The 9,762-nt window shown below is 40.7% G+C and overlaps 1 protein-coding gene across 27 annotated transcripts in view; it reads left to right on the forward strand.

Annotated features, from left to right (window-relative positions):
- cadps2 (Ca++-dependent secretion activator 2) overlaps positions 1 to 9,762 on the forward strand; it is a 724,760-nt gene that overhangs the window by 398,222 nt on the left and 316,776 nt on the right. The gene's annotated exons all lie outside the window — the stretch shown is intronic.

The raw sequence follows: 9,762 nt of genomic DNA on the forward strand, positions 1-9,762 counted from the left end.
ATAAATGTATTTCTTTGCAATCTTTTCACATTGCAAAGAAATTATGGGTTTTCCAACTCTGACCCATTGTGCTTACCATTGCAATGGGGAGGATTGCAGAATCATCTATCAAAATCACAGATAGGAATTTTTATTTCATTAATAACACAACATGTGTGACCGAAAAGAACATTCTAAAGATGTCATCCAAGAAAAGGAGTGACTTGTTGAATGGGAGTCTTTACTGGTTGTGTTGAAAAAGCCAACACTGTATAAACAGCCTGGTTACACAAAATATCTGTGTATTAACTATCACCAGTAAATCCTGACCAAAAATGTTGATATGACACTTGTTCATTCCCAGATCAGATTGTACTTGATGCCAATGGTTACTCTCTGAAGTAGGGAATTGTATAAATGGCAGGGAATTGTAGCTTAAAGAGAACAAATCAGGAACATATATATTGCCTACAAATAGCATGGACATGAGTGAGTAATATGCCCAGTTATATTACTGCATATTAGAATTGAAGCAACTATGAAGCATGTAGTTATAAATTTGGCTTTTTTTAAGTGGTAATTCACAATGAATATTTGAAAAAAATATAGCTCTGAATGACCAGGTGTGTTGTTGAATGTTTCTTGGTGTGAGCTACAATTTATTGAGTGTGGACTTTAATGAATATGTTATGAAGAGTAGGCAGAGTGCTGGATTTTATTCAGACTTGGAAAGATGGCTATTGATTTGGAATGTTATTATTGTGTCTACTGATTCTATGTTTAAAAACAAGGTTTCTCTTTGGAATTAAGAGTCTTACATTGCAGTAATTGTGGGAGATGGTGTTATATCTCATTCTGGACAGTGTGATCCTGCTCTAATCCAGTACTTTACTTATTCTACTCAGAATGTGGAGGTGCCAGTGGTGGACAAAGTCAAACATCACACGACACTGGATTATAGTCCAACGGGTTTATTTGAATCCGCCAACTTTCGGAGCCCCACTACTTCCTGAGGAAGGAACTGGGCCTCCAAAAGCTTGCGGTTTCAAATAAACCTGTTGGACTATAACCTGCTGTTGTGTGACTTTTTAACTTCATTCTAATCAGAATCAAACTCCCAGTCCCCAACTTTTCTTTGTATCTGCACATGGTCTCACACTTCTAACCCTTGGATTCTCAGCCTTCCTTTATCCCCGTTTATAGTTACTGATTTCTCCTACTTCTATCTCTCATTCATGGAGTTTTTTGTTGTATTCTCCTTCAGTCTGCTGACCTGCAGCTTTGCCTAGGTCCACATGAAATAGTCTGAGTAAACATTTTTAAATTTGTTGAAGTTAGGAGAAAGGCAGGTGAAAATATGAGAAGCATTGATTTGAGTGCATATTGTATTCATTTCTCTGTCTAACTTAATCAAGGCACTACTTTTGTGTGAGCGACACAGACCAAGAGGTCCAGGACTAATCTTTGTTGTGCTGAATGCAATTTCATCTCTGATGCAAGTGCAGGAAACATAATTTCTTTTCCATTCAAAACTGTTCAGCAACCTCAGTATTTGCCTTATTTTACTATGTTTAATTTTGTCCCTGCCCTTACTTTGTATTGTGTACTTTATGATGGAGAATATTTAAGGATCTTTCTCAGTTACCTTCTCCATTCAACCTTGAAGAATTGGCCTTGCATGACTTTGAGCAAGATTTGTTAAGAGCCTTTCTATTCCCTTCTTTGTGACAGTTCATGCATTTATTTCAATGGTGTTTTTTATTAGTTTACTCGAAGCCTGCAGGAATCATACTATTACTTGTTGGAAACTTATCACGCTGGTAGGAAATCACTGCAGTTTGGGTGAATTCTTAAATAATTTGCAAGTGTGGTCACTGTGGTAATGTCAGAAAGGCAACATCAGAGGAGCCCACAAGCAGCATCGGGTCATGAATAGACTATTAAGTTCATTGCACCTATTCTGCTGTTTGAGATCATTGCTGATCTGTGGTCTAACTCTGTGTTCCTGCCATTGATCCAGATCTGTTGAATATCTTTGGGTATCAGAAATCTATCAATCTCATATCAACAGTTGCACCAGCTGCCATTTGTGGAAGAAAGTTTTATGCTTCCACTCTTTACACATAATAATGTTTCCTAATTTTGCTGCTAGGTTTCACAGATGTCTGTGCCTTCATCACTGCAACTTCACATCTTGTAGCACTGGGCATCTAGCCATGTCAGTTGTGCTGCCCAAGCCACTACAGCCATGAACGTCTTTACTTCACGCTCCTTCCAAAGATCAGCTGTCGACCTTAGTGGCATCTCCAAAATGGCAGTCCTCTACTGCATGTTGGGTGGTGCCCTGATTGGCAGAGCTGAATAGCACATTCATTTAATGACCATCAAGACAGGTACATTGGACTGTTCCTCCCAATGTTGGACTGCCTCAGATGCAGGGCATCAATAATTGAACCCAATGGCTGCCCGGTAAGATACTTTTGCAGGAAAGTCTTCTCTACACTCAATGTCCTATCCTAATGTCAACCATAAAAGAGCTTCCTCCATGTATGAGCTTGCTTTCCTGGCATTGGCCATCCCTCCTCTTAATTAAGATTGCCTTGGGCTTTAACTGCAAAGGTATGAGGATAGATCCTGGGCTGAAAGAAATGGTCATTCATCCCTCTAATGGTGCACCAGACAGAGACAGAGGTGCCAACTGTCGTTAAGACTAATATTGAGCAGGTCATCAGTCTCCTGAAAATCTGAGTCTGTTGTCTCGCATGGTCAGATGCCAAAATCCTCCTGTAAGGAGAAACAGCTGCATGAGGCCAAAGAGAAGAAATTGGAGGCAAAGGGAGATGAAGCTGGACAGAGAGGTGCTCCCCAGCTGCACAATGAGGTGGACTCCTTCTACCACTTTCTGGGATGACGAGCTCCCTCACTGCCAGCATCCAAAATTGGCCAGGATACCAGGGGAAGTTCCCCAGCTCCTCTTCAGGATAGTGCCATAGGATTTTGTATATCCACCTGAGAGTTCTGACAAGATCTCATTTTTAACGTCTTTCCTGAAAGTCTGTAGTGCTTCACTCCTTTAGTATTAGGAACCTAGATGGTGTACTTGAGTATGATTGATTTGGGACTTGAGCTTTCAAACTCTGACTCAGAGCTGACTGTATGAGCTTTGATGTACGGTCAGATTCTGCCTTGGCTAATAAATGCACATTGGCAGCTGTAGACCTGTAAATCACAGAGTATGGGCTTTGGTGTAAGGGATAGATTTTCTTCAGACACCAGATTGATGGAAAGGAGAAATCAAGGCCTCTGATGACCATATTTTTTTCCTGTTCCACCCTTTCTAGTAATGCTACTAATGTCCCCTTTTTATCCAACATATGCAAGAAGTGGAGGGAAGATGTTACCCAGTTTTGTATGTATTTTACTCTAACATGTTCCCTCTGCATCCTCCTCCAACTTACTGCTGACCGTGGGACCATTGTGCAAGGCATCACAGTGGTTCTTAGGATCGTGGGGAAGAAGCCAGTATGTCTGAAGTCTTACATCCAAATGCTGATTATATACCTGATGAAGGCCTTGATCTTTGCTGAAACCTTCTGTAAGGCTTTACACAATAACCTTCAATGCTCTCCTTGTTTTAACTGGTCTCCCATCTCTAAGTGTTTCAGTGGCAATTCTGCCAGGAGCTTGTTAGAAAATGGAGATGATCTCTTGTAGGCCATGATCCTGCTGGGAGTCAATTCTCTTCATGCCCAACGAAAAAACAAGGCTGGAGTGGTGCAGCCAGAAGTTGTTTTCCCCTATCAGTGAAGAAGAGAATCCAGTCCTACATGTGTCAGAACTGATGAGCAGCTTGAAATGGCCTTTTACACAGTGTTTATTATTATCGCTGGCAAGGCCATCAAATTCCAATTGCCTTTTTTGTCTTTGACATGTCGAATGCATAGTGTGGTACAGTTTTGTCAGCTTCTACCTGGGCTAATAAATACACATTGACTGCAGTTGGTAGCTGTCAAACTGTAAGTCACAGAAATAATTGAGAGCATGTAACAGTGTGCAGAGCTGGAGTCCAGTGAGATTACCGTGCATTAGCTGTTGCTTTGTCACTAAAGGTAGTGGTGGATAAAACCAGTGTATCCATTATAGACTTAGAAATATCAGCTAATGTCAGGGGAGGAGCAGACTCATTCCATTTATAACAGACCCTATTAGGGAGTTACTCCGTTGAATCTATTTATTGTATTGAACAAGTTACTTGATTTTCTTGCAAAAACTTCTGTATTGTGCTCATAACATAATTCATTCACTCTTAGCGAGTTTTGATAAGATTTGTAGCTCAGGTTGAGGTTCTAGATGTAGGTTTGCTCGCTGAAAATGAACCTTCCAGCTCAGTGAGCAAACCCACGTCCATAATTCACTATCACAGCCAGTCCTCCAGCTTTTCCTATCTTTCCATCTTCTCTAACTGTCTTGTACAGCACTAATCAAGATCAGGACCCAATTTATGTCACCATGCAGCCGAGTCTCTGTAACGAGCACTAAACTGCACTCATTCATTTATATCTGCACTCTCATCATCCATTTATTTCTAATGCTTTGTGCATTTAGACCCTGAGCCTTTAGTTTATCATTTCGTTCTCTGAGCAAATTCTCAACCTATCTATTGGTATGTATTGGCAATGTATTTTTAATGAAGCTAGGAAGCTGAATTTACGCATTCACTGATATGTCTTAATTTAGCTTTCTCACCAACATGTGGTTGTGGTGATACAGTGACTGAGCTAATGGTGCTCCCATACGCACGGTGTCCAGCTTAATAATAAGCTACTGTTGTTCGCAGTAAATTGAATTTCTGATAAAACATCAAGGGGCTGGTGTGGAGCTGGGTTTAAAAAAATGCTTATAAGAATCAATGGTAGCAGTTTAATTTTTTTAAAAAGCTTGTAATGAAATTCCCTCTTTGTGTAAATGTTCCAGTTTAGAAAATTATAATCTCTTGTTTGTTAGACACTTGGTTAAAAAAAAAACACTGAACAAAATTAACTTTTTTTTGGCTGATGGAAGCATTGACACTGATGACTATGTCTAGATAGGCTTAGCAGCAGTTTAATATTGTCAGATACTGGAGAAAGCACATTTTAGAAGCTGCTTGATGAGAACTGCACGTAATACAGATGCCCAGCATGATCTTTCTCCATTCAATAGCAAGGGCTGTGTGGAATTGATTAACTGATTAATTGAGCAATGGGATGGCTGCCATCTCAGTATCAGCAGACCATTTCAGCCATCAATTCTGTGTCGTTTTCTTGTTCCTGCCACTTTATAATTATCGAGCCAGTTAATTTTCTGCCTATAATTGAGTAACACAAGGTGTTGTGATCTGAGGTGAACAAGATATTCCTATCTCTGACAGACCTTGTTGTCAATATTATAAATGAGGGAAAGATTTCAGATGAAGCCTCACAAAGCAAAACATCCAGTTTTCTATCAATCATTCTGTACTGTGGTATGGTCTGGATCATACACTGAGAAATCTTGACCAGAAATTAATTTTTAACAACAGTGACAAAATAACATTCATCTAAATGTGACTGCTCAATGTTGGAATGGTATTAGGGAAGTGTTGCTGCACAAAGGACCTAGGGGTGTAAGTGTTTGGTTCCTTGAAAGTGGAGTCATAGATAGACAGGGTAATGATGAAGGCATTTGGCATGCTTGCCTTCATTGGTTGGTGCATTGAATATAAGAGTTGGGATGTCATGTTGCAGCTGTACACGACATTAGTGAGGCCACTTTTAGAAGACTGCATACAATTCTGGTCTTCCTGTTATAGAAAAGATGTTGTGAAACTTCCCACCCTCCACTCCGACCTGTCACATTCCCAGCTATCTTCGCACCAGCCCCACCCCCTTCCCATTTATCTCTAAGGCCCCTTGGGTGCCCCCCACCCCATTCCTGATGAAGAGCTCATGCTCAAATCTTTGACTCTCCTCCTCCTCAGATGCTGTCTGACCTGCTGTGCTTTTCCAGCACCACACTCTCGACTCTGATCTCCAGCATCTGCAGTCTTCGCTTTCTCCTTCTAGAAGTTTAGAAAATCATGAGAGGCATGGATTGGGTTAATAACCAAGTTCTTTTTCCCAAGGTAGGTGAGTTCAGAATTAGAGGGTATAGATTTAGAGGGGAAAGATTTAAATGTGACTTGAGGGCAACATTTTCGCGCAGAGGGTGGTATATGTATAGAATTAGCTGCCAGAGGAAGTGGTGGCAGCTGCTACAACTGTAACATTTAAAAGGCATCTGCATGGATCCATGAATAGGAGGGGTCTGTGCCTAACATTTGCCTACCAGCTTTCCTCTTCACACTAACAGGAATATAACTGCCTCTGGACTCACATTATATAATTTTTGAAGGTCTCTCACTTTCCAACCATCCCTTTACCTGTGAATAGCCTCTGCCAATCAATGTTTGAAAGTTTTCTCCTAATACCATCAAAATTGGCCTTACTCTACTTTAGAACTTTAACTTTTAGATCAATCTATTCTTTTCCATAACTATTTTAAAACTAATAGATCAATGATCACTGGCTCCAAAGTGTCCCCCACTAACAGTTTAGTTATTTGCCCTGCTTTATTTCCCAAGAAAAAGTCAAGTTTTGCCCTTCTCTATTAGTGTAATTGGATTTTTAATTATACTTATATGTAGTGTCATCTATCTTCTTGATTTTCACAAATGTCAATAAGTGGTATTTCAACAAAGTCCAGGGGCTGATATGCTTGTTACCTGAGGAGTGCCTGTAAACGTATTCTGTAATACCATTCTAATCAGCTATTACTATCTCTGAAGATATATTAAACTGTCTTATGACTTTGGGAAGCTGAAATTGACTTGAGCTTACTGAGATCATTGCTGAGGATGTGCCAGGAGTCCAGAAACTTCAAAACGGTGCTTTGCAGAGAAGTATCAATAGCCTCATGCTTAAGGAAACATATGCTTGGGGTGGACTGCCAGCATTTCTTGCCAATCCCTGGATGCCCAGAAGGGATAAAGAGTTAACTTCATAGTACAATGTATAAATTTGAGGACATGCCCCAGAATTTGACCCATATTTCCAACTGGAGCTAAACTAGGAATTTGTATAGATTTTGTTTTTAACCCTAGACACATGGCAGTATGTTGAAAAATAAGCTCAAACCTCCACTTTTCTTTTAATCCCCAGTGAAGCCTTTTGTCCCACTTGTGCCAGGCAGAGGGACAGCCCCCTTAAGGTCCTGAATATTAGCCAAACTCTGCGGATTCCCTTCTGGTACTTGGGCTATGATTAAGTTCCAACACTACTGTGGTTGCATTATCTTTGGTTTCAGTTTCAATTACTTCCAGAATTATTCTACTAATTGCTACCAGTTGAATGATGTTGGAAAATGAACCATTTTGCTAAAGTTTAAATATTTTCTGGACAGCACCTTTTGATGCAAAGGTTGACACCTTAGATGCGTTCTGATTCTAGAAAGTTCTGGCTATTATGAAAGCTGGGAAGCAGTTTCTAAGACAACAAAATTCAACATTAGTGAGTTTGTGACACCAGAGAGAGGTTCAACCTTGCCTGCTGACAGTATGTATTAGAAATATGGATTTTGTGGCCATGGATTTCATTCAAGTTTATAAATGTAGGCAGTACACTGCAATTTGCTGATGTGCACAGTGGTCAGGCAAAGCTCCTCGCTGACAGATAAATTGGAAAAATGAGCCTTGAGGGATTGGAAATGGTCTCTGAGTTCTCCTTCATGATTTGAAGCATCAGCAAGGTTAGGTGAGCAGCATGCTTTGGCTTAATTGCTTTGCATTGTGTCAAGAACTTAAAGTACTTGCAAAACTACTAAAAAGGAAATTACAACTTGAGATCAGCTATGATCCAAGGGTACAAGTTTCAGTTCCATGAGCAGGAGGAAGGATCTTTAAAAATATTTTTTTCTGATTGTCAGAAGGTTTCAGTGTATTGGCTACACTATCATCAGTCACATTCTTTTTAAGGACAGTGATATGAAGAAGCTGATTGAAACTTTTTTCTTTGTGAAATGGCATGATGACCAGACGTAAAGTGTCAGGTTTTGTTCTGAAAATAACAGAGGGGGCTGATGATTAATTACATGGATATCCAGTAGCAACTTGCAACTCATGGCCAGCGTGGTGGCTCAGTAGTCAGCACTGCTGCCTCACAGCATCCATGACCCAGGTTCGATTCCACTTTCAGGCGACTGTCTGTGTGGGTTTCCTCCAGATGCTCCAGTTTCCTCCCACAGTCCAAAGATGTGCAGGTTAGGTGGATTGGCATGCTAAATTGCCCAAAGTGTCTTCAGATGAGCAATCTAGGTGGATCAGCCATGATAAATACAAAGTTACAAATTTAGGATAGTGGATAGTGGGTTGTGTCTGGGTGGGCTGTTCTTCAGAGGGTTGGCGTCAACTCAATGGGCCAAATGGCCTGCTTCCACATTGTAGGGATTCTCTGAACATGTGCAGTTCAATGTTGAAATCCAGAAGTCATTGTTCAAAATGAGATGATTCTCTTAAAACATCATCTCACTACCTAGCTTCACATTTAAATACATCAGTCCACAGGGAGTTGCTATATTTACATAAAGAGTTAAAGTCAAAACTTGTGAGAAAAATTAGGATTTGTCAATACCAATTTCACTACCTATTTAATAGTGTGGTAAATCTTACTTCTTGCCAATTAATCTCTTTAGCATTGAACTTTGACTTTTAGAAATGTGGAGTTCACTCATTCCATCAGATATTAATATTGTTGACTTTGAAAAGATATCCGATGCTATCTTCTTTACCTCTCAATCTCATTTTTCCTTTGCTGTATTTGTCCAGTTACTCGTCCTGATCACTAAGGTCCCTCTAATTTGCAATAAGTTTTTGTAGAAAGTATCACAATTCATCATATTGTCACGTGATGAATAACTGACAATATTTGTTTTGTTCAATAACTGACCCATTAGGCTGGTTTTATGGTTGCTCTGTACACCTGTTTACTGCTGAAAGGCTAGTGACAACCGTGCTACAGTCATTTCCAGTTGCCCCAACATATTTAGAGCCCTACCAGATTCTTCTTGGTCAGTTTCAGCATTCTCAGTTTCTGTAAGACAGATGTACAGCTTTTGAGAGCTGAGAACCAATTAGAGGATAGAAACTTGTCCGTGCCAGTGCCACTATGAGGCAGGTGGCCATAGCCAGTTACTGTATTAGACTCCAAGAGGAGAAATGAAAGTGGAGTCCCAGAAAGTGGGGTACTTTCAGTGGGGCCAGGCAGGCAGGCTCTGGACAGGGGCTGTGGTGTTATACTTTAGTGTCAACCTTTAAACCAATGAGTCTCTCCATTGAGCACACAGTACCTGAGCAGGAGGGACCATCCTTCTCTTCCAGGCTGTTGACAAGTTCTGAAAATGTGTTGCTGGAAAAGCGCAGCAGGTCAGGCAGCATCCAAGGAACAGGAGAATCGACGTTTCGGCATAAGCCCTTCTTCAGGAATGAGAAAAGTGTGTCCAGCAGGCTAAGATAAAAGGTAGGGAGGAGGGACTTGGGGGAGGGGTGTTGGAATCCCCTTCCTAGACCTTTCCATTTCTATCTCGGGTGACCGAATCGACACGGACATTTACTATAAACCGACCGACTCCCACAGCTACTTAGACTACACCTCCTCCCACCCTGCCCCCTGTAAAAATGCCATCCCATATTCCCAATTCCTTCGTCTCCGCCGCATCTGCTCCCAGGAGGAC

This window comes from Chiloscyllium plagiosum, chromosome 19, assembly GCF_004010195.1.
Source record: "Chiloscyllium plagiosum isolate BGI_BamShark_2017 chromosome 19, ASM401019v2, whole genome shotgun sequence".
Lineage (NCBI taxonomy): Eukaryota > Metazoa > Chordata > Chondrichthyes > Orectolobiformes > Hemiscylliidae > Chiloscyllium > Chiloscyllium plagiosum.